Raw genomic sequence first — 24,472 nt, forward strand, 5'->3', positions numbered from 1 at the left:
TCTCTTCAGTAGAGGCACTAATTTGGTTTAAAATCCCTATTCCTGTCATCATTTATTTTCAGTCCATTTTTTGGAACTCGGTATTTCCAGGCATCTAGCCCTCTGTCAAGGTTGCTTGAAACTGCCCAGTCAAAAGTTACCATGGAAGAGAAGCAGGATGAAAAATGGACAGTATGACCACATAAGCTTCATTTTCTCAAGAAACCAGTCTAAAAATAACTGAAATACAAAGATGAATGACAACTGAAAAGAATGCAACATGGGCTTACCAAAGGTAGCTCATACTACAATTCCTTATGAATATATTTTTAGACAGAGAAAACACAGTAAGCCCCATGCATCTAACATGGAAATACACTAGATTGAATATAGTAGAAAATAAACTAGCTGAAGAAAAATTATCATGTCAAGAGAGACTGATTGTCTGAGACCCTAAGAGCAGTTTGGGGACAGGATCATATTTAGAGAGGCATAGGAATTAAGAGCCTACCCAAAAGCTGTGGTGACTCAAAATAGGAAGATATTATTAACACAGAAGAGGACTGAAATATCATTACCTGAGAAACTGGATTGCTTCAAGGACTGAGATAATAAAAATGGGATAAAAATTAAGAGTAGAAAGTACCAGATAATGCTGAATGGCAGAAGAGACAGAGAGTTTGTAGATACCCCATCCCTGGAAACATTCAAGGCTAGGCTGGATGGGGCTCTGACTAGCCTGATCTAGTTGAAAACGTCCCTGTCCATGGCAGGGAGTTGGACTACATGACCTTTAAAGGTCCCTTCCAACCCAAACCATTCCATGAATATCTGCTTAAGCTGAGGACTTACCATGAGAAGTGACACAGACACCTGGTAACTACACTCATATTTTACAGACAGGAGAAGACAGACAGAAATATGTGATGAATTAAGAAAGCAATTGCCAGTAGAAATACGAAGGTGTTCATGTCTTTGTACAAAGTCTTGATGGAACTTCATATGGAACATTGTACACAATCCTCAACACCCATAGTCAAGTAAAATCAACAGAGATTAGAGTGCATGCAGAGAAGGACCCTAGGCTGGTCAGAAAAATGGGAAGACTAGCATGTCTAGGAGGCTAAAAGTGCTTGCCTTGGTAAGCTCAGAATAAAAATACAGGGAAGCTGAAGAAGTTATTTCAGTTCAAATAACAATAACACTTTCTTTATGCAGAAGCAAATGGCTGTAAACTGTCAATGAATAAACTTAAGCTGAAAATGTAAAGGTTTCCAATCATTAGAGCTCTGAGATTCTGAAATTACTACTCTGCTAGGCATACTACAGAGCATCTGTTCATAAATTTTTGACACTGCTGTCTGGCAGCAACAGAGAGGGCTGAATGAGCCCCTTTCTTTCCTACTTTCTAGGAAAACTTTTTCCATCTAATGGTTATTCAACATATGTTTTTATAACATCAGAAATGCATTGTGGACACGCCTGAATTCATCACAGGGGGCCAGCCAACTTCTGAAACATTTAGTTGTGATGATATTATTTCACCGGTGTTCTTGTGAGCAGTTAGGAGACCAAGAAAACAAACAGTTGTGTCTCACCAGACCAACTCTCCTGGCCTTAGAGGTTGTCTCTCCCAGTCACGGGGAAAATCCCCTTGCAGCGCTGCAGGAGGAACGGTGGTTTCCAAAGCCTGCTCTCGCCATCAGTATGAACGGGACGTTTCAGCCACCAGAGCTGGAGAGTTCAGTGCATTTTACGAGCTCTACTTTTACAAATATACTTTCAGGGAATATAATTCTGTGTTTGATTGGGAGAGAAAAAAATGGCATTGATTTTACTTTAGGTAAGTGACAGAAACACCAAAAGGTAATTTTAAAGCGCCACTTTCTAAACGTGTGACTGTTTCTGTTCCAGTCAGAAAAAAAAAAAAAAAGTTGCACAGACTAAAGCAGTGAGTTCAATCCAGAGGTGGAGAAGGTTTACAAGACATGAGTTTTAGGGTATTTAGTATCTTGTCAAAAGTAACATACCATCCCTTCATACTCAGGGCATACCTTCCCTCAGAGGCCTCCAACTCTGCAAACGTTGAATCAAGATGGAAAACACACTTCCAAAAAAACTTCCTGTTACTTTGTCCCCTCTGCAAAAGGAGAAGCTGGAGCATAGAAAGATTAGAAGACTTATCCAAGGCCATATTAAAAAAAAAATCAGTAGCTGTGTCAGGAATGAAACCTAGATCATTTGACACCAAAGCCTATGCTTTAACAGTCTTCAAAATATCTCTTCTGTCAGTTTACCACTAAATGCACTAAAAAAAAAAATAGTGCAACTTGAGCTCTTTAATACAGCTATAAAGTACAGTAAGAGATCTAGGCATTCTGTGTATAGGCACTCTCCTCAGTTTCTTTCCTCTTAATCATATACTTTCTCAAAAGATTACAGTGCAGCTGAGCTTGTAAGCACAATAAAGGAAAAATGCAGACAGCAACATCACTCTACTCACTGATCCATCCCACTATAAACTGATTCAGTCAAGCAGCTCAGTAACAAATGGTTCCTCCTGCCCACAAAGGCAAGAGTGGGAGAGAGCACGTGAGCCCATCCATACACTCTTCTCAGACGTTCCTCCAGACAAGCCAGTGGGTCTTCAAAAATGAATGAGCGAAAAAAATTTCCTTCCCTTCAAGTATCAGACATCCATCTTGTCTTAGTTCCTAACCTTCACTGACTTACTGATCAGAATCAAAACATTTCAATAACTCTTGGGAAAAAAAGAGACATTCATCTTCCATTCACCCCAGTGTGCCTAAGACCCATATATTTGGGGCCTGAATTAGCACACTTCCTTCATAATTTTGCCTAATTCAGTCTCTGCATAATGGAAGAGATGCTATATTCCTTCCTCATTTTTACATCCTGCCATATGTAGGAAAGTTGTTGCAATTACAGAATCACATACTCTGTAATTCCAGAGGATGGAAGCCCCCATGTGTGATGATCGCCTGGAGAAGTCCAATCCATCCTCCTCCATGCAGTCCCCTCATGTGACCCACGTTTTATTTGATATGCAGAGGGAATCACGGCTACACAAGTAACTTCTCTGCAAATTGTCAATGACTTGCAGATTTTGGAAGGTACATTGCAAATGAGATAAACAGAAGAGAGGACAGTTTTATGGTTAGGGTGAATGAATGCCATCTCTGCTTGGCAACAAAATTATTCCAGAAACTCAAGAATTTGCTCATCATAAGCTTTGTTGTTGGCTGCTTGTTGCATTACATGGAATGAAGGTGAAAATTGGCTGGAACTTCACCTGAACACACAAAACATTGCAGTAATGCCTACCATCAGCACAAATGTCTCTTTTTTTTAGCAGATGGCATGCATCCTGAAGATCTCACATGGAAAATAAGTAGGCAGTTCTGCCCTTAATCTGATCACCTCTCCAGAATGAGAATAATAATATCACATAGTTGTTCAATACTGTTACAAAACTGAAGGCATTCATGGTGATGCTCCACTCAAGCACTGTGGTGTAGCTCTATGGAAGCACTCAAAGAAATTAATAATTCTGTTTTTCATTGAGTGCTTGAATGCCTATTCAATAAAAAAAATAAAAAGCCTATATAGTCTCTCAGCAAACACAGGGGATAAAATTAAACATTGATGGCTATCTGGTCACTGGGGCCACCCTTTGATACCTTTGTTCTGTGATGGTGCCACCCTGATCAACATATGTTCACATCCCTGCAGTCTCTGTTGGAGTGGTACAGCTGGTTGCAGGGCCATGGGGTGAGATAGGTCTGGGAATCGACCCAGGTTAACAAAAAATAGCCTGGTGGGGCAAAAAGGTCACACAGGTTTCCAGTTCGGTTCTCCCCCCAGTCTTACAAAGAGCTGTACCAGCACAAGAGGGGAAGAAGGGGATGAAAGGAGGGGAGAGAGACAGGGCTACTGGAGCAGATGCTACAGCTCAGGTGTTGACCAGCCAAACCCAGAATGAGGCAGTGATGATGGGAACGGGGGTGTAAATGTGTGATGATACAACCTTAATTTAAGTATCCTGAGTAGGGTACAGAGAACAGACTACAATGGCACAGGTAAATACCAGACTTCAAGTTAGGAACTCTTTGAGTGTTCGGCTTTGCTGCCTAGTGTCCTTTTTATCGCAGCAAGGTCTGTGTTACCATGTCTATTATTATTATAAAATATTTATTACAAACTAGCATTTGCACACTACAGTGCCAGGTAACATTCAGGTTCTAAAGCCAGGCAGAAGTGGCAACCTGTAGCACCTGCATCAATCATCTCTTTACGACAGGATTATCCATGACACAGAGATGCTCCCGCTCATGCTAACAAACTAAATAGAAGTAGTAGGTTATTACTTTATGCTAAATAAGACTAGAAAGATAAGAAACCAGCAGATTTTACAGTCACCAAATATGCAGGATTGATAAGTCAAGAATATTTGGGATGCTTACTTCTGTTTGTCAATTTAAAAAATTAAGAATTCAATTCCACGCCTAACTATAGTCCATAGCAAAACTTCCATGGGCTCAGTCATGCACAAAGAGGTCTCTTAACTAATGTCTCTGAAGTACACACAATTCTAAGGTAACAGCCCTTAACAGCTTTTCACATACTTAAGTAAAAGGGAAACTAAGTTAAATTTCCATTTCTAGTAGCAATAATGACTGTAGAAATAATGGAAACTGGTAATATAATTTAAATAACATAGGCAGCAGCCAAGAGGGAATAAGACTTCCTCTAAACCCATTAGTGAGGAACATTAATACTATTTTTGCTTTTGGTTCAATATTACTGAAAGTTACCTCTCTACACATCATTCACTTGACCGTGTCCTTAGTAAGCCTGCTGTGTTACTTTCAATAGCTTCATAACACATTAAAATAATTTTCTATAGCAGTAATTCCACTTTACTACTAATATTTGCCCAAGAAAGAGTCTTTGCTCAGGAACAAAAACTTCCCTTAAGCTCAATGAAAGTTCTGCCTGAAAATGACTTCAGGAATAGCCCATTGCACAGAATTAGCATTTCAGGTTGACAAGACCTATTGACTATAAATAATGAGACGGTTAATTTACATACGCCGTTTCTTGTGACAGCTCACAGGCTTGCTCATCTTCCCTTCATCTCTAACCGCTTCCCGCTGGCTTATGCAAGTGGCTACGCTCTCATTCCTCTGCATCTCAAGAGCCAGTCCACAGCTGCAGGCAGTCAGCAGAGGGGAGCAAGAGAAATGATATATTGCAGATATTTTATTTTTGGAAACCACACTGTAAATAAAGCCATTTCCAGAGATATTCCATGGACACGGAGCACTCGGTCGCGGAGCCAGCGCCTTATGTAACAGGAGGAGTATTGTTTAGGGTTGTCTGCTTTAAAAAGCCACTCCTGGTAACGCGGTTTACAAAGCTATAAAAAGCTAACAGCGTAACTATCAAGCACAAGCAGGCAAGCGGTTTATTACAAAAAGGCTGGTGCTAAGTGGAAAAAAAAGAAAAGTTTTACTAAATCACTTAACTTTCTGTCACCGGGAGGACATCCTCTTGGCTGACACTTACTGCGTGCGGAAAGGTGGGGGCTCGCCTAGGCAGCCCCACACAGCCCCATGGCCAGGTGCTAAAGACAGCTCTGCCACCTTCCCTGCAGCCCACGCCTCCAGCAGCCGCCTTCAGTTATCTTCCACAGAATTCCGCTTCATTCGCCTCCGCCGATGACCGATGCGTGGCAGGGACAAGGGATCGATCCCGCGACTCGGCCTCCCGCTCTTCTTCGTCTGCCGAGCGACTGTCAGCCTCTGGAAAAGCGTTAGCAGAAAGGATCGCTTGAACACGCTCAGGCGCTCACAAGCGGCTGTAAATTTCCACTCCCCACTGCCCTCGCTCCGGCTCCTCGCCGTTCCTGCTCCAACTAGCTCCGTGGCTGGGTGTGCATTTTTCCCCACTGCCCTCCCCGCTTCCCACTCCCTCGCTCCTCTTGCAGGCTCACACTACCCCCCTCCCTAAACTCCACGTCAGAGGAACGCGTGGAAAAGCAAAGGAAGAAGCGATCGCTCCGCCAAGAGGTTTCTCCAGGGTTAAGGGAGGAGATGTGAGGATTTCGCATCACTTCTGTAAGTTTCCATTCCCCTCCGAAGTCTCTCGGCGTAGGGGAGGCATCGCTGACAGGTCCTCGCACCATCACGTGGCGGAGGCTGCTGGAATTAAATTATTCACCTTGCCATCCTGCTGAGAATGCAAATAAGGGAGCCCGACTGCAAGCTGCTGTTACAAGACAATAATAAAATCAACATGTTCATGCACCACATCTTCCAGTGGAGTCCTGCCCAGAGAAGCCGAAGTTAAGCTCCTTCCTGCCTGACTATATATTATAACATAAAGATAATACTTTTTCACAATATGGGGGGGGGGGTGGGGTGGAATCTGCAGTATACTTAAGCAAAATTTAAACTGCACTGAAGAAATGCATTAGCATAAAGTATTTTTTCAAAGGCTAATGTGAAGGGGGGGGAATCATACAATTAAAATACTCTGAAACAAGTGCTACCAGCTATTATCAAGCACACAAATACAGCAAAATGCAATTAAGGGAATTTTTAATGCTTCTCTCTTCTCTCTCAGCAGCTACTGCTCAGCATCACATATTTCCAAAGGGAACTGTGAGTGCCTCCCCCCATAGTCCCCCTCCCCAGCTGTCTAACAAGCATTTAGAGCAAAAGGAGGATGCTTTACCAGCCACCACAGGCACTGCAGGATGGGATTTAAATCCCATCCTCACACAGATCTCGGCCAAGCCCCAGCAAGGATGAGAGCCCAGCATGTATTTATGCTGAGCTCACCAGCTCGGGGGGAGATTTCCCATCCCCTCTTCCTTAAGGCAAAGCCCAGCCAAAGTCTTACATTATTAAAATAATTCTGTACATTACAAAGTTTGCTTGGGGAGCTAATCTCAGCCCCCACCACATACCAGCACTACGGTCCCACCAGATCTTAATTTAGGGCTCACCTGCAATAGCTATGCACAGCCCTACATTAGAGGCAACCAAAAAAAGCATTAAAAACCTCATTTCTGAGGAACGCAGATGAAACAGCCACCTTTTAAAGGGCTAACATCCTTTGCTAGCGACCCTAGCCAAGGCAAAGAGGACTATCCCAGATCCTCACTTGGAAGAGCCAGGAATCAGCAGCCTGCCCGGCTTCGGTTGCTCCCTGTCCCTCCCAGGCTCAGGGAAGGGAGAAGCAGTCCCTGCTCCCTTAACCTCCCTGCGTTTGCACAGGAGGTGCCGAGCCGACCTCAGATCAGCAGATCTGTGCTCTCGACTTATCTGTAAAGCACACCGCTGTTTGCGCTTACGCTTTACCTAACAGATCACCGAGATACCTCAGCCCCATGTTTTTGGACTGCCCTGAACAGAACTGGGAACAGGCACTGTAGCGCTGCAACAAGTGACAGCAAATGGCAATTTCTGCTCCAAACCCATAATGAGATGTTCCTCCAACACAGAATTAAAGGCTTCACGTTAGACATCCGGACCAGGTTTCCTCTCCAGGCCACCTCTAGAGAGACCTCAGCAAGGGATGCTGCAGATGCCAAGCCTGGAGCAGGACGAGCCACCCTCTGAAGCGGCATCTTTCTCCACAAAGCTCAGAGGGCACGTGAGTGACCAGCACAGGCTGATGTTTTGTGACAGCAAGGACTCAGGGGAAGAACCGGCTGTGGGCACCATTTCTTGGGTGCCTCACTCTGCCCCAGCTCAGCGGGGAGATGGAAGGGGTGCTGAGCCCTGCAGCACCCTGGCACCTTACACCCACTCTGGGGTTGTAAGCCCTGTTGTTGGCCCTTTCTTTTTTTATCGGATACCACAGCCTTTGGGTAAACATCATTGCGAAAGTCAAATGATAAAAACTCTGCCCTTGGGCTGCTACTGAAGGTATCGGCTTTTCCTAAGGCAACAAAAAAGTCTAAGTATGCCATGTCATTGATTTCCGCTGTGTATTTTTAAAAGAATAATTTTTTTTCCTCTAACTCTCCTGAGGGAAACTATATCCTTTCTATCGTGCCTCCACCAGCACTTCAATGGGTAAAAAGACACCACTCCGTTGCCCCGTGGAGTTCAGTGTTGGCAGGCACTACCCTGCAGTTGAATAATTACAAAAAAGATTGAATAATCACCAAAAAAAGCTGGTTCAGTTGCACTTTAAGGAGCCCCACTGGATAATCTATATATCACTGAGTTCCCTGAAGTATTCACAGATCGCAGTAAGCAGTGCTCTAGAAGCATAAGAACATTATCTAGAAAAGTATTATCCTCTGTTTTGGACTAAAAATGTCCATTTTCCTGGTTCTGAAGAGTAAATTGAATATGCACTCAATTTACAGTTCAACTCTGCCAGTCTTCTACCTGAGGAAATACTTTTGGGCTTTAACAGGAGCCCTCTACACACGAGGAGAGCAAGAAACACGCCTGCCCCCATCCCTGCATTGCAGCAGGAGAAACAGTGCAAAGCTGAGTAGCTAAAGGGAAAAAAAAATTCTGTTTTTCCAATACTCTGTTTCATCTTCATTGCACTTAATTCTCAGATGAGAGGAAAAGGCCCTGAACCATCCAACAGAATTAAGCTGTAATTACTTATTGCTCTTACCTGTTGGTTTTTTTTTTTTGTGTTGCCAAGAGGTTATTAAATATTTCAAAAGAAATGCTTTCTTCAATTCATAATTTGTAGCCATCTCAAATGTGGAATGATGTAATTATGAACAGCCAACAATTCTTTATAGTTTCAAAGTACACTGAGAAAAAAATGTCTGTGCATTGCTAAAGGACTGCAGCCTCCGCATATTTAAATTCCATTATATTTGTTTCCTTTAAAGTGAGCAGAGTCCTCAGGCTAAAGCATGGTTAGAGTACTTCTGAGCAATGTTTGTCCTTGTTTTTGTAACTTAAAATCAAGCCACCTAAACAGACCAAAGGAAGAAAACCCCAGTCCATTATTCCTGCCCTTTCCTTTTATTTTCTAAAGGGGAAAAGAGAAATTAGGGAGCTTGAACAATGAGTGCAGTAGCAACAAATTACAGAGGCGGATGATAAACACGCAGTACACATAGATTAATTCTGCTCATTTAATCACCCACTTCCAGTCTGTCTGCCTCCTCTGAGATGACTTCCAGCATCCCAAAGCCCTAAGCAGCCTCAAATAATAATAATTATGATAATATTAATAAAATCCATCCTTCCATTCCCCCAAAATTGCTCAATGCCAAGGCCCCAGGCTATCAAAATTCAGTTCTCCACAGTGACAGGTTTAGTTGTGTAATACTGGATATCAAGAGGAGAAACATTAGAAGATTAAAAAAGATTCCCTCACCTCTAAAAACTGGAAAACTCAAGACACCCCTCACCCTGGGATTTCATCCTGCTCGTACAGATCCAAGATATCAACATTTTGGCAGTTTATTAGGGTGGGGGGAACTAAAACCAGATTATTTATATTATCTACCTCGGAAAGCTGTTACACTTTAACTCAAGGCATTTAGCTTCATGACAAAGCAATATAAAAAGTGCACCCAACAACACTTCTAAAACTTCATAAAATAAGAAGACAGTCTTTACAGAAACTTCATGCCTGTATGTTATTCTGCAAGCTCACAGATACTAATTTTCCTCTGACACTCTACAAGAGTAACGTGGCCACTCCAAATTAATGCCATTGAAACTCTTCCTCATCTCATCAATCCCCAGTACAAACACCCCCGCTTCCCTTCGCCCCCATACAATCTCTGAGAGAGACAAACTCAGAACTAGGCCTATATACAGATCCTTCCCAAAAAAAAGCCACTGGCACTGAAAGGCAAATTAACCTTCGGCTGCTCATCCAAATACAAAACAAGCCCCCCAAAAAGGGGCATGGTCTACAGAGGGGCAGGTGTAGGTGTAGGTATAGGTTTTCCCTACAGCTGTTTAAAAAGCTCCTGGCCTCTCTCAGGACTAGAAAATTGAAATTTCTTTAGTGAAGTGTGGGGGAACAGAGAACGGTTAGAGGCAAGGGCCAACCTGTAGCTGCATTTTAGCTGAACTAAGCAGGAGGATTTAAACAGATGCTTTGTATAAGCTATTCCTAAAAATGCCAACATGTCTTCTCTGGTTTTCCCCTCTTCTTCCTCCTGGCTCCCTCTAGTGCTTTAAAGCACATACTGTCTTTTCCTTCCTGTTTTATTTAATGCAAATACAAACAGATGCTAAGCAGTTATAAACTGCTCAGGAGTTTTTACTGAACATATTATTTACATGTATGTCACTCCAGCAATCCTGCTCTGACACTGGTCTTTCTACTAGAAACCTTTAGGTATGAAATACTTAACATACAGGTCAGCATATTTTAAAATTTTACTCATTGTAAAGACATCCATCAGCTCCATCCTTAGAGAAAGTCAGATAAAATGAATCCCTTTCCCTGCATGTTCCCACTTTAAGAAGGAATTATGTCTAAACAGGAGGTTACTAAAGCCCAAAAGCTGAAAAATAAAACAGATAACAATTTTATGCCTGCTCTAAAGAGTCACTTCCAAAATGTTAATTGCATCCCTTACCTACTGTGTCCCAACCAAGCAAACACCGAAAGACATACACTCCAAAATGTACTGTTAAAGAATATCAGTAGATAGGAATTATGATTCTGTATCAGACAAAGCTTCATGAAATCCCATCTCCAAGAGCAGCTGACATCAAGTGCAAAGTAGAAAAAGAAATATATACCAGAAGAAAGACCACTCTACTCTTCTTCAGCTTCTGGCAATTAGTACCTTAGAGGTTTCCTGAAGCATCACCCAAAATCACCATGCTAAACAGCTACAAAGGGCTCCACAGCCTTTCGCTTTAAAGATCTAAAAGAGCAACTATTCTTCCTCTTGGGGGACTTTGAAATCATATCTGCAATACTTAGATATAACAGATTGCTCCAGATTGCTTCTGACTCTCAAGACTGAGCAGCCAAGAGAGCTCAGCGACTGCTATTTTCTCTAGATGAGGGATCAACCAAGAAATCAACATCATTTACTGCATTCCAGTTAGTTACTTCTTCATGGCAGCAAAGGCCAGGATTTACCTGCAGAACCATTGTATTTTTCAAGTGATTGCCCCAGACAAGAGAACAACTACTACCAGAAAGTCCCATACAGAGGTAGGGTGTTGTACAGATGAAGAAATTAGTTCAGACCAAAGAAACCAAGAGTCAGTTCCTATTTGTGCCACACGTTTCTACATGATGTTGGAAAAGCCACTTAGTCTCCTGTGGGAAAACGAATGCATTCAAGACCATACGGTGCTTTGACACTGTACTGATGGAACCCAAGTAAACATGCTAGGCAGTACCCAGCTTGCTGTGTCCTTTTCTTGCAGATTTGGATAACAATCTTGCAGTTTGTGTGACGTACGTCTCCAGGAACCATACCCACAGACAGAACAAACTTCTGAGTCCCTTCTCATGCAAATTAAGAATCCTACTCAAGCAGAGCAGTTGAACCAAAATCAGAATAATATTAGGCTAAAATAGTCTAAACTGCTGCTTTCAGATGAAGAATTACTTTTTTTTCCAGTGTCAAATAATGAAACGTAAGCATTACTATAGTTCATGAAAAATGGCTGTTATTTTTAAGCAAGTGTTGTTCTACACTGACTTGCCCGAAGTCACACGGGAAAATCTTTGGTAGTCGACATTGTTCCCCTGGAGAAGGAGAGCCCAGGTCTTCTCCCATTTCGCTCTTTATCAATTTTTGTCCTGCAACAATGTTAGTTTAAAATATTGGATCAGGATAGGGAACCTTGAGAATTCATCGAGCCTAAGTTGCACACAGAGACATTGTCTTCAGAAGTACACCAAAGTAATTCCTCCTGACAAACAATTAAGTATATTCATCACTTGTCAGACTGGAAATATATTTGCCTTCACATGACAGATGCACCGTCAGTCATGCAACACTGGATGCTTGCGCTTTCTGTCCCCCAATAAGGATCGTAACACGACTATAATGGTATCATCCTACTTGTTAGGTGATTAACGGTCCCAGTTTTCACAAATCCCCTATCACAGACTTTAGTCACATATTCTTCTGGTCCCAGGATGGAGCCTCCAGTGCCCCTCTAAGGAGCTATGTGTCCATCTTCACCAGAAGTTAACTATATTGAGCCAATTAACCAGTATGGTGTTCTGTGAAACTCAATACTGTTACTCCCCACTGGGGAAAACCTAACCATGTACATTCCCACCCTACTAAAAAGCCATCCACTGTTCTCCCCATCTGTGTTGCCCAACAACCAACATTACAAATTAATTATTGTCAGACACAAACAAACACAAAGTGTCCAATTAAGGGCTGAGTTCCTTTTGTTTTAATTAATAAACCAGGGTCATTCCTTGAATTCCTTAAATGGCAGCAGGCAGAGTGCAGGCTGCCATTTTTTAGCACAGGAAGCCTGTCTTGAACAAGGACCAACATGCAGCAGTGTGCTTGTCTTCAGGACGATCTCTGTTCTAGAGGGAGCACAGCGGAGGCACCCAGGTGTGCTTCGATTCACATCTCCTCCTGGGTAGTCTCAACAGTGAAGATCTCTTACAGGCTCGGGAGACCTGGAAGAAAATAACTTGCCATGTCACATAAACGGCAAGCTCTAGATAAAGAGGCTGTATCAGGTCAGATGTACTGATGGAAGTGTTCTTGGCAAACATCACTCCTCTATACATCTCTCAATTAAATCTGACAGCTCCTTTATTATACAGCATACAGATCTCTACTGACAAACATTGTCACGTCCTCTGGAAATAGTTCAAGAAATGACAGTTTTTTCATGCTAATGGTAGTTTACGTACCTGCTCTCTTCCTACAGAAGCAACTGATTAATTTTTATCCCTTGTGTGTGTTTTTGCAGTGTGTATTCACAAAATAACTTTATCTGCCATCAAAATCTACACTTCTCAAGGGTGAAAGACCACTACTGTCCAATACAAAAAAAAAAAAAAGTTCAGGATTAGCACTGAAAGTGAGTAAGGTGTTGTCTGAATAGATGAATGATCTGTTAGAGAGCAAGAGGAACATGAAGCAAATGGCTAGGAGTGAGGGTCAGGCAGAGAAACTGTTTCATTTACTTCTAATAATGAAAGTAAAGATGTGTGATTTTGTTATTGTTTTTCCCTTGTGAATAATTTCTTTTAAAGGTTTGGGGGTTTTTCCCCCTTGAAAGCAAGGAAGTACGTTGGGAAGTACTCAGAAAGTAAGGTCAAGAAGACTGAAGAGGTTCAGACAAAATAAAAATTACAAGATCAGCAGACAAGAGAGAAAATATTTATCCTGTAGCATAATGATGGTTGGACTTGATCATCTTAGAGGTCTTTTCCAACCTTAAAGATTCTGTGATTCTTCACTAATAAAAAACGAGTCTCAAGCTGTATCAGCCCAGACGTGAGAAGTTATCGAGTATCTTTGCGAAAGCAAACTGCTTGTATCATAATAAGAAGCTATTTGATTCTGAACACCTGCAGAACACATTTTCTAATATCACATATGCATGCAGGACCTCAATTCTCTCTAACATGACATTCCTCAATGTCATGTCCAAGTCTAACACTGCACAACAAAAATTTGTTATCTACTAAATCAAGCAGAAATTCCCAAATCCAAGGAGTCAGAGCTACAGGCCTGATAGTGGAACTGAGAGAGAAAAGTCCCAAAACCACTTCTTTCAAAACAGCAGTACTCATAAGGACATAAAATTATGTCTGGCATTATTGCCAATTTTGGAGTCTGGAGTGCCCACCCAAGAACCAGTGAAAAGAAATGGCCTGTTTTCTGAGAGCAGGCAGAATCCTGTGAGAAGGTCACCTAGCGAGAGTCGTACCAGTCCAACTTTCCATGACCACAGCAAGATAGTCTCTACTAGCTGTCATCACAGGATGAAATTGCTTTCCCTAGCATAAGAACTTCCATTGAAAGACCTCAGCACACAAAGACCTGTATCCAAACAGCTGCATATCAGACAAGTAACTAAAGACATAAACCTAAGCTATTTAATACCTCGTTGTTTAACCCAAGAACTAAACTACCTATTTTTACATTTTTCCATTTAAAAAAAACATAAGTACATGGTTAGGAAGTTTAAAAGTAATAAGAGTCTGTGACAATTTACACAGAACTGGCTTTTCTTTCAAAACTGAAGAGAGGTTCTATATGCTTCCTATAGACTTACAAAGGAAGACCCTATTTGGGAAAAAAAGTTTGAAACAGATTTTTTTCCTCTTCTCAAAACAAGTAGTGAATGTTGTTACTACCAACAAAGGAATTTAAAAATCACAAAGATCTACCCTGGTTCTCACAAAGCATGAATTGTTGTCTGATGTAGCTCAACAGCTTCTTGAACAAGAGCAGCTTTTTGAAAGATCTTGGATCTTGACATTAATTTCAAGTGCTGGAGAATCTACGAAGTCCATCAATAAGCTAGTGCAATAGTTAACGAGTTACCACTTTAAATATTTTTTCCTTTTATGCAAGTTCATATTCTTTTTTACTTTCTGCTTCCTGGCGCTGTGACTCCTGTACTCCTGCAAATGTGAAGCATCTCCATTTCGTTCATGCACAGGTACATGATCAAATCACTTCAACAAACTCAGAATTTACTTCTTCATCGCTGTCTACACTAAGTGTAGAGATACTTTTTTCCAACATCTACAACCAGTACTGACTTTGATTTTAAAATACGTCTTGAAGTGAATCCATCAAACCTGATGATATTCCAGAAGTGAGGTCAATAATATTGGAAAGGAAATCTCCCATTCTGCGTTCAGTGTATTCAACTATTATCAGCTCATGGCTACCACTTATCTACAGGGAGTGTCTTGTCCACCGTCTGTTGCCCAGGAGCCTCAATACTTTGCAGTACTGTTTTTTCAGATACTGTTCCTCATCGTTAAGGTGCATCCATCCTTTTTTTTCATGGTGATTAACTTCCTAAAGCTTTGAATTCATCTTTCAAAAGCTAATGTGCTCTTTAATTCAATCAAATACATGAGGCTATGCCATCATTTGTCATGTTTTCTACCCTACATGGCCTAGATAAAACTGTCAGGAAGAATTTTGCATTTTCTTCCAACTATGTGTTCATTTGGGGTTGGGTTTGCTTTTTTTTTTTTTGCAAACAGACATCCAACAACTGAACACCACAAAATTATATCTTCATTCAATGATTCTTCATTGAATGTAACATTTTCCCGAGAGAGTTTCTTAGACAGACTAGACCCTTAATCTAACTGCTATATTAGACATTTTACAATACCTGTTTTCTATTAATCCTCTTGAATAGCATCTGCTACATGACAATCCTTAAAATTTTGGACAGTTTTACATTAGTCATTAAAAAAAAAAAAATCCTCAGTCTCCATAAATTTGTCACACAAATTTTCAAAAGTGTTCTTTCAGTCTTTATTTACTGCTGTAATATCATGGATTTGTACAACGTTATATGATCCTTTGTAATATTCAGCTTTGCTCTCACTACAGATGTACCTAACAGTTCTGTTTGTTCAGCATTGTTGTTGACAACTTGAGCACAGCCATCAGACACATGTCTCTGTTCTTTTTGTTCCTAGTATTTTTAGAACTTCTCCTTACTAGCCTAGATCCTAAAGAAAATCTGGAGAGTTTTCTTCAATCATCTTTATAAAAAATTACTTATTCCTGTATATTGACTGCTGCTCTTGGACAACTTCTAAATCAAGACGGGACTCTTCCTTTGCTTAAACTATCTTCTCATATTCGATGCTGCACATTCTAGATAGCCAGATATTCTCGCATTTCCCCCTACACCCAATTTTGAAACATGCTCTTGTAAGCCATGTTAGAAGTATATTAGTGATGTAACAGCACATCACATTACGCAGAACAGAAGATTTGCTTAGTCCCTCGTGTTTTCCCTCCTCAAATATGAGAATGTCATACAGTTTTCCAGTCATCTTCTCCCATGACCTGATGAACTATGATGAGACATTATGAACCACAATGAGATGTTTACAGGGTGGAGAAAGTCCAGTGAGAGAGGAAAAACAATGGGTAACATCTCTGTGCATGTTTTCTTAGTATTTAACTGCTGCCCAAGAAACTAGAATAGCATGAGGATATCTCAGGAAATCCTCCGGCAACATCTTCCTTTCGCTGACAAAAGGGTGGAATGCAGATGAATTGTAGAGGCATGTTATCTGCTTATATTAACATTGGTTTTTTGAATGGAAAAAACTTTTCCAAACAACACACAACCTAAAGACTACCAAGCCAATCTGACCTCAGAGTTAATTCAAACCTGTCTTCATTCAAACTGCCTTTGACCAAAAGCACTTTGGCTTTTACTTCTGTTATTTTGCCCAAGGCTGTGCACGATGCTTGCAACAGAAGAGTGCAGATGTTGCAGGCAGTTACGTGGATTGTAATGTAAAAGACAAGATCTATTAATGGCCTGCAGATGAGGAAGAGTAGGACCAAAGGTCAACACAAGTATGTAGTAAGCTTGTGTTTAGAAGGGTCAGCCTTACTTAGCTCACTTGCTTAAACCAATTTGTCAAAAAACCCCTCAAAACCAAACCTAACAAAAATAATTAAACACTCTTCCCACACACACACACAGATTTTTCACAGAGATTATGAGATATACACAATATTTACCTTAACAGAGATCTACAACCACCCTGCAATCCTGCCCTCACAGTATAAAGTTCAATTTGGTGCTTTACTTCTAATAACAAATAAATCACATATTGCAGACAGCTTCTCCTGTATTCAAAAGCAACAGGGAGTCAATGACCACCGTGAACTGGTAGTCTTTTGCTCATTCACAGAAGTGAAAGACAGCTGCCTGACTGGCAATGAGCTGCAGAAAGTGAGAGTGCACAATTAAAAGGTACACGTGAGGAGGGAAAGCTGATACAGCCGGGCCTCCCTGCTGAAATATAAAAAAAGGCGTAACAAAGAAATAAATGTTACGTGTTGCTCAGAAAACCACAGCTGCTGGAAGTGAACTCTCTTCCCACATAATTTTAATCTCTCCATATTCAGTAATCTCCAGTGCCTTTACTTAAAAATCCCGACACAACTTCCTTCTCACACTTAACAGCATGTGAACTGCATTCTTTGCAGTTTGTCTGAATTTGTAAGTCTAAATTTGTGCAAGTGTCTTTGTGCTAGACGGACAGGGGTCTTTAACAAAGATTATCCAGTCCAATAGTTGTCACTCAACTGACCTCACATTTAGAAGTCCATTTACGCAGCAGTATTTTCTTCCATCTTAATTATCGTCTCTTGCAACAGGGAACACAAGGCACAAACATTACTGAGGTATCAGATGTCCCTTTCAAACTCATGCTGTAAAATAATTTAAAGGTGTCGTTTCACAATCGATTAAGTTGCTCTAAGATTACACTGCTGCCAAAAAGGGAAGTCTAGCCCTTACTGCCATCACCTCCCTTGCATCCGTTCTAGAAATGGCACGACTGCAGAGGGAGACAGATCAGCCGGCCGGGCACCCTGAAAATTTGACAGCTGGAAAAAACAAAACCCCTCTTACTTCCCCTAAAAATGCAGCTTGTGCAGAAGTGAGAGGAACTGTGGAGGGACTTACTAAATGTAATTTGTGTGAAATTTTTGGAACTATGTTTATCAGTCATTTCTAAAATAGACAATCGGGGCTACAATACTAAAAGAATAAAAGAAAAGCAAAAAATCCCTCCACCCATAAACACTTTTTTGGAGGAGGGGGGATGCAATCTTAAGATATTTCTACAATATGTGATGGCAAAAACAGTTAAAAAAAAAAAATGTTGTCCCTTCTTCCCTATTTCTGTACCCAGGCTGCAACCACACATCTTGATCTGCTAATGCAAGCGTTGTAGCACCTTGCTATGAATTTATTAACAAAACCAATTCATCTTAAAAATAATTCTTCACTTAAAACTTATGCTACCAAACTACAACTCACTTAACTGGTTCATCACAAATTTGACAGAAACAGAGCAGCACTCAATCTTACTAAAGCTTTTTTTTTTTTTTTTGTCAGTCTGCGTGTAATCTAAATTGGTTTTGATATTACTTTGTAACAAATAGCATATGCATCCACTTAAGTGCCAAAGACAGTTAAGTATAATTTCTGATGAAAAAGGGTTAGAAAGGTTTGGGCCCACAGTTCACCTTGCTTATTCAGTGCTACTGAAAGGATGCCTCACACATTTTCAACATAGCTTCTTTGGTTCCAGTCATTTGAGAATTTTACAGAAAAACATAATAACGAAGTCAAATTCTGTCACCCCCAAAAGAAGCCCATTCATGAACCCCATCAGGAGGGGTTTATGGTATAGCACAACCAAGAACGCAGAGAGGTCCAGGCTTAGGACAGCTCTGCTCTGCGATGAAGACCATCCCCAATAACCTGGATATGCTAAGTGTTCTGCCCATACCACCACTCTGCTCATACTAAAGAAGCAGTTGCACAAACACTTTAAACTGGGATAAATGACACCGACAGCAAAGTCAGAAAGCAATCCATCTGTCTCCAGATGCTCATTTTGCCCCTAGGCCACCCTCCTTTCCCTGATAGAAGCAGAAATACCAAGTGGCTGCACAGCAAATCAGATGGGGATAGTTATTCAGATAAAATTAGATGAGCCAAATAAGTAACTTTTTTTTTTAAACCCCAACCAGTTCCCTGAGCAATGACACAAGCGAACAGCAGAAGGCTGAGAAGGGCAGGGAGAACTGAACTGTTTTCTTTCCTTGCCAGTGCCAATTTAAACTGTTCAAGGGACTGTGGCTTCCCTGACCCTTCATAATGCTCATTAACAAAACCAAATACAATGAATATTAATAGGACAGGGCTGCTTCCCATCCTTGTTCCTCTTATTCTCCACACCCTACTGCCAGTTTCCACACCTCTACAAAGTTAAGCCAAACCTGCTGATGCAGCACATTGAACTGGATCAGGAAAAAAAAATCAACTAAAAATAGGGTTTTCTTCAGCTAAATTAGTTTTCCCACAGGAGGCTGCAACTAAGAACTATTTAGTCCAGAATGTTCTTCTTCAGAGCCTTATTGTTGAGTCTGTACACTGTGACATGTATTTACCCTGTTTTCTTTGTTTGCAGTCAAATTCCTTTCAGTATATTTGAAACCTTACAGGTTTCAGTTTTATTTGAAAGTGGTTATTCCATCTACACACAATAATGACTTCAACTTCTTGCCATATGCCTCCTTTTGATGGCTTTTATTAGGTTAGGTCCAGTTCTATGCCGGGCACTCACTCCTTCGCCTTTGTACAGCTGCTGCCAAGACCAGCACCAACCGAACAGCCTTACGTCAGCTGGCATCACAAGGACAGCTTCCTCTACACTTTGATTTAAAAAACAAAAGGCAAAGTAAAAAGAAGTTGTGGAGCATTCCACAGAACATCTCGTAAGAGTGGGGACACCGCAAATTCACTAAATCTTGAAGATTGCTTAGAAATTTTTGTCTGCTAAATCTTCATTCAATGAAAATACTTTGTGCACATACTTTAATCTGCATGCAAACCCACAAACAGACCCCATCAAAAGGGTCAGAATACTTCAGAACCACTAGCTTTGCTTCAGAAAATACCAGTGAAAATTTATTTCAGATAAATATATAGTTACGTTCACACAGAGAAATGAAGATAAAAAGGTTTCTAGGCCTCCATTTATTTTTGGTTCCTTTCATCATATACATCTACCGCCTGGTTTCCAGAGATCTCAGGCCTTTTCAAGCGCAACTGTAATCACAGGCTTTCAGATCTTGTTAAGTCATCCGAGTCACCCAAAATTAGAGGACACAGTTTTAGGTCTTGATCAGTGTATTGTGGTGGGTCTGCGGCACAGCAAAGAAAATGCAGGCTGCTCAACCTAGACCAGTATTATCTAACATTTAAACCAGTCCTTTCTTTCTGTGTTCATGGAACTGTCTGGAATTCACGCTGGCAATGAACACTGAGGCTGTAAGACAGAAATATAGCTAAAAATGAAAACGTTTCTACTACATAAACAGTCTATAAAGATGAAATCCATTACATTACCAGTCTCCAAAGGCAGACCTTGAAGGCTATGCCAGCTAGTGGATGGTTAAGAGTTGCTGCATATTGGGCCAGACTCCAAAACCCTCAAGCCAGTTGGTAATTAACAGACATCTAGGTCCTCCACATGAAAGAAGTCTATTGTTTAAACAGTGACACAAATTTTTCCTTTCCTTTTCATAGCCAGTCTCTGCCTGTGTTTTAAGATTCCCTTAGGACCATAATAGTGTATGATTTTAGAAGCTCCACTTCTCAAACAGACAATTTGTTTGACTTTCAGTTGCCAGGAATGCAAACGTGCTTGCATCACAAAATCATTTTACAGGCTGAGCGGCCTCTCAGAGATCCCAAATCTCCCCCTTCTTTGATTTAACAGCTGGAAAAATTAGTATCCAAATAACCTAATACCTAAAACCTAACATCTCTACAATAGCAACAGAATTACAACACACAGCACTGAGGGCCTGTAAACAGCCTGTGACAAGTCCAATTAGCAAGCAAGGTACCTACAGGGAATAAATATTAGTCTGTATCTTCACAAATAATGATGGGTTACAGCAAAACTTCTACGATAAACCAAAGGATGCCCCACTAGACTACTTATAAACTCTACTTACAACTAAACAATGTAATAAAACATTGTGTTAAACTTGCACTTTGAAATAATGAGGTGTGGACACTTATCAATAAGGGATAAAGTTAAATCACCAAAAAGGGCAACTGGGAGGATGTGGCAGAGAAGGAGCAGGTAAAGGTACTCACAATTCTTAAATGAAGAAGATAAAGATACTTTCAGAAGAAGAGAGAGATTAAAACAAAGAGTCAATCCAGTCAGAAAAGGACAAAAAGGTAAATGAGAGTTATGAAACATTCTCCGGATGCCAATGGCTTTCCAAGGTCCATGGCTTTGACTGCTTCACTGTTTTCTGGAGTCCGATGCTTCTGTATCCCACCCAAGCCTATCTGGCCATATGAGGATACACCTAAATCCCCACCGCATTAAAGATGATAAAAACATCCCCAAAGAAGAGAAGTGGATGAGATAGTTCCTTTTAGACCAGCTTCATCTCCACCCACTCAAAGGAGCCATTTGCAGTCTCCCTGCCTATGCAATCATTCATCTGAAGTCTCTCAATACGACCAGAACTATGTAACACAAAAGCGTAATTCAGCAACTCAATCAACAGCACCATTCACCAGGACAGTCAGCCCTTTCATTATCACTCGAACAAAGGTGCTCGCAAATGCGTAAGCACGTGGAACCCGCCATCCTCACCTCTAGATGCGGTTAGTCAGGCCAGGTCTACGCTGTAGAAGCTGGTGGGCGAGCCCCAAGAAGCTCACATCGCTGCTAGAGGAGTGCTGCCGGCAGGTTACTGGCATGTCAGATCAGCATCGCTTGTGAGCTTCTGCCACCTAACAAGTTTGGGAAGAACTGATCTTACTGGCTCACTGGCAGAATTTGCTGCTATGTTGCAGAAAGCCTATCTTACAGTTCTAGATAGAAGCAAAACCAAGAAAACTCAGGTATGTTTCAAAACTGACTCAGAGTCATTAATCTTTGTTTCAAGAAAGACATATTTCCCATTTATTTTTCTTCAAATAACAAGCAAATTACTAATTCCTGTTTCATCTGAGAGTCACGCAATCATGTGCTTCCAGCTCTTCCATTGCTCCCAGTTGCTAATAAAAGCTTTTGAGTGCTACTAACACTTTATAGGGAATAACACGGATTACATCAGTGTTACCTCTTCACTACACGTCCTCTGCAATCACTTCCTAAAATACAGAAAACTGCATTTCCAGCCACACTGACATTTATACATGCATGAATAATGCGTAAGTCTGATTTCAATCAGTGTTAAGTTCCATTTTAGTCAATACTTTGCATAGTCTCCAGGGTCAGCCTCAGCATCTCCTTGCTCTGGAGCTAGGCCTCACGATGAGTGACTAGCACGGCGTGTGTTCACCGACAAGTGCCAGGCAAAACGACTCTGCTGCGGCAGATGGAACAGGCTCCAGCAGCTTGCTCAGGCCAAAGGAGCTGCTTCCCTCAGTGCTGCACAATAACGCCACTCCCGAGTAACGCTGTCAGATTCCTAATACTTTCATTTCAGTGAGTTATTGCTGGAAAAAGGCTGGAGCTCATTTGCCGCTCGTGATCATGAAGCATATGGCAACTTTAGCATCACAAACACCAATCGTTTCCTAATCGTTATCAGGCAAGCAGATATATACAATCTTATTATCCAATCGTAAGTATGATTATTTAACAACTCATTGCTTACGAGATTGCTGTACCATCTCCATATTAATGACTAACATCGTTTCAAGGGATGCATGCGAACAGAGGAGGCCATTTAGGAGGCATTTAAGGAAGGAAAACTTTATAAGGAAATTATCTTTTAAAATAACTTCTAATTAATACAATCATTATGATGCTGGGCTCCACCTTCTCTGTATTTGGTATATTCCTCATATACAATTTGTAACACCACAAGTGTTTCATAACACTCAGTGCTCACTTGCACGTGCACCTACATTAATAATTCAGTAAAACAAAACTACTTAAACGGCAATCATCATCTCATAATGCAGTATATTCCAAGAGCAAGAAAAGCTTGTACTTTATTTTAAAATGAACAATTACAGGAGAGAAACCTCTCTGTTTAAAACATAAACCACTATTTTTATTGGGAGATTTGTCAGTGCATTAGTAATGCTGAGCCACCGTCTTCCCAACAATGTTATTGCTAGTTGTCTCTTTTCTCTCTGTAGAGTTAGGCAGTACTGATGGGCTAATCAGTGAACGTCAAACACAGGCACAGATGTAGGCATGCCTATGTAAACATTTAGAAGGTTTTGTAAAAGTACAAAGCAGACGCTGGACATCAAAATCTTCTGGAGGATCCTGGGTCTGACCAGAGCTTCAAGTCATGTAAACATAGCATTCCTTCACAGAGAAATTAGATTTCTATCCTCCCTCTCCAAGAAATAGTTGTAATAATATCCACAAGATTGCAAAGGCTTTGAAAATTATTTAAGCATATTATGTTTATCGCTACAGTTTAAATTAGAAGTGTTTAAAACAGAATTGACAAAAAAAGTGATGACAAACCACCCTCTCCACCTTTTAAGAGTGGGTTAATTTCTGTCTTTATGAAATATCCCTTTACGTAGCCATAACACAAAAACTTGTGAAGTAATGCTGCTGAAAATTTCAAGGGCAATGTAAACTTCTTTTATTTTCACAGTTTGGATCAAAAAAGCAGTAGTAACTTAGCACTTCATAGGCTACAGCTGCAACTAGCAAAGGCAAATGGCAGGGACCAGCAGTGGAGTGAAGCAACTCATTCACTTACCAAATATTTTAATTTGGTGGACTAGAACCAAAGGCCCAAACACCCCCCAACAATTTGCTTCTATTCTCTCCTGCTCCCCATCCACAGGCCTGCAGCCCCACTGACCTCAGCCAACTGCCAGGACCCCTTTGGCCAAGACGACTTCCCACAGGGGCCTAGCGACTGCCCAGACTCCCCGCCAGCCGTGGGAAGCCCCACAGGCGTGGGGAGACACAGCATGCCACCTCACCCCACAGCAGGCCCACACCACTTGCTGACAGTGGCAACACATCCCCCAGCTCCTCAGGCCAGGTGAGCCCCACCAGGCCCAAAGCAGTAGCCAGGGCCACCCTGGCAGGCCAAGAGTCAGCCAAGCAGACCAGCTGCCTAACCCGGCTTTTTCCTCCCATCTCCCTACCCGGATGGGTGGCCCTGTGCCAAGATGGCGACGCCCCCACAGCGCCTGCGACGCCCCAACAGCGCCGGCCCCGCCCCCACCCCGGGAACGCCCCGCCCCCTCGCTATCCCCGCCCCAAAATGGCGGACGCACCTCCCCTCTCCCGCCTCTCCCCCCGCCTCTGCTGCTTCTCTGCGGCCACACGCCCCTCCTCCCCCACCCCATTGGCCAGCGCCGCGCGCACCGGCGCCCCCCGCCGCAGCCAATCGCAACAAAGAAAAGCGCCGCGTCCATACGTGAGCGGCCCACCTCCTGCGCGCCGCTATTCGCTCGTGCGGCCCGGCCCCGCCTTGCGCACGCGTAGTAGCAGCCAGGAGGCGCTGGCGCAAAGCCAAAACCCGGAAGGTTCGGCGTCCAACCCCACCCTGCGCCGCACGGGAGCGGGAGGTGCCATGGGCTTGGCGCATGCGCTCTCGCCCCATCCCGGCGGAGGGCGGGGCGGTGTGGCGTTAGTGCGCAGGCGCAGTCTCCGCCGTAGGGGTGGGGAGAGGGTCTTGCTGGTGTGGAGGCAGCGCCCCCTGGCGGGCGGCGGTGGGGGGGGCAGTGCGCGCTGTCGGTGGCGGAGA

General features: G+C 42.0%; 1 protein-coding gene across 3 annotated transcripts in view; it reads right to left on the reverse strand.

Annotated features, from left to right (window-relative positions):
- The window catches only part of CAB39L (calcium binding protein 39 like), a 65,766-nt gene extending 41,576 nt beyond the window's left edge, over positions 1-24,190 (reverse strand). Inside the window, exons 1-2 of one of the 3 annotated variants that reach the window (XM_086771867.1) lie at positions 24,143-24,190; positions 5,569-5,804 (exon numbers count right to left, since the gene is read on the reverse strand). The gene's annotated coding sequence lies outside the window, so the exon portion shown is untranslated. Of the gene's footprint in view, positions 1-5,523; positions 5,939-24,142 lie in introns of those variants that run through there. The other 2 variants (XM_086771866.1, XM_086771868.1) reach the window with 2 other exon arrangements.
- Between the last annotated feature and the right edge of the window lie 282 nt (positions 24,191-24,472).

Source organism: Chlamydotis macqueenii, chromosome 1 (assembly GCF_036417535.1).
Source record: "Chlamydotis macqueenii isolate bChlMac1 chromosome 1, bChlMac1.mat, whole genome shotgun sequence".
NCBI classification, from domain to species: domain Eukaryota; kingdom Metazoa; phylum Chordata; class Aves; order Otidiformes; family Otididae; genus Chlamydotis; species Chlamydotis macqueenii.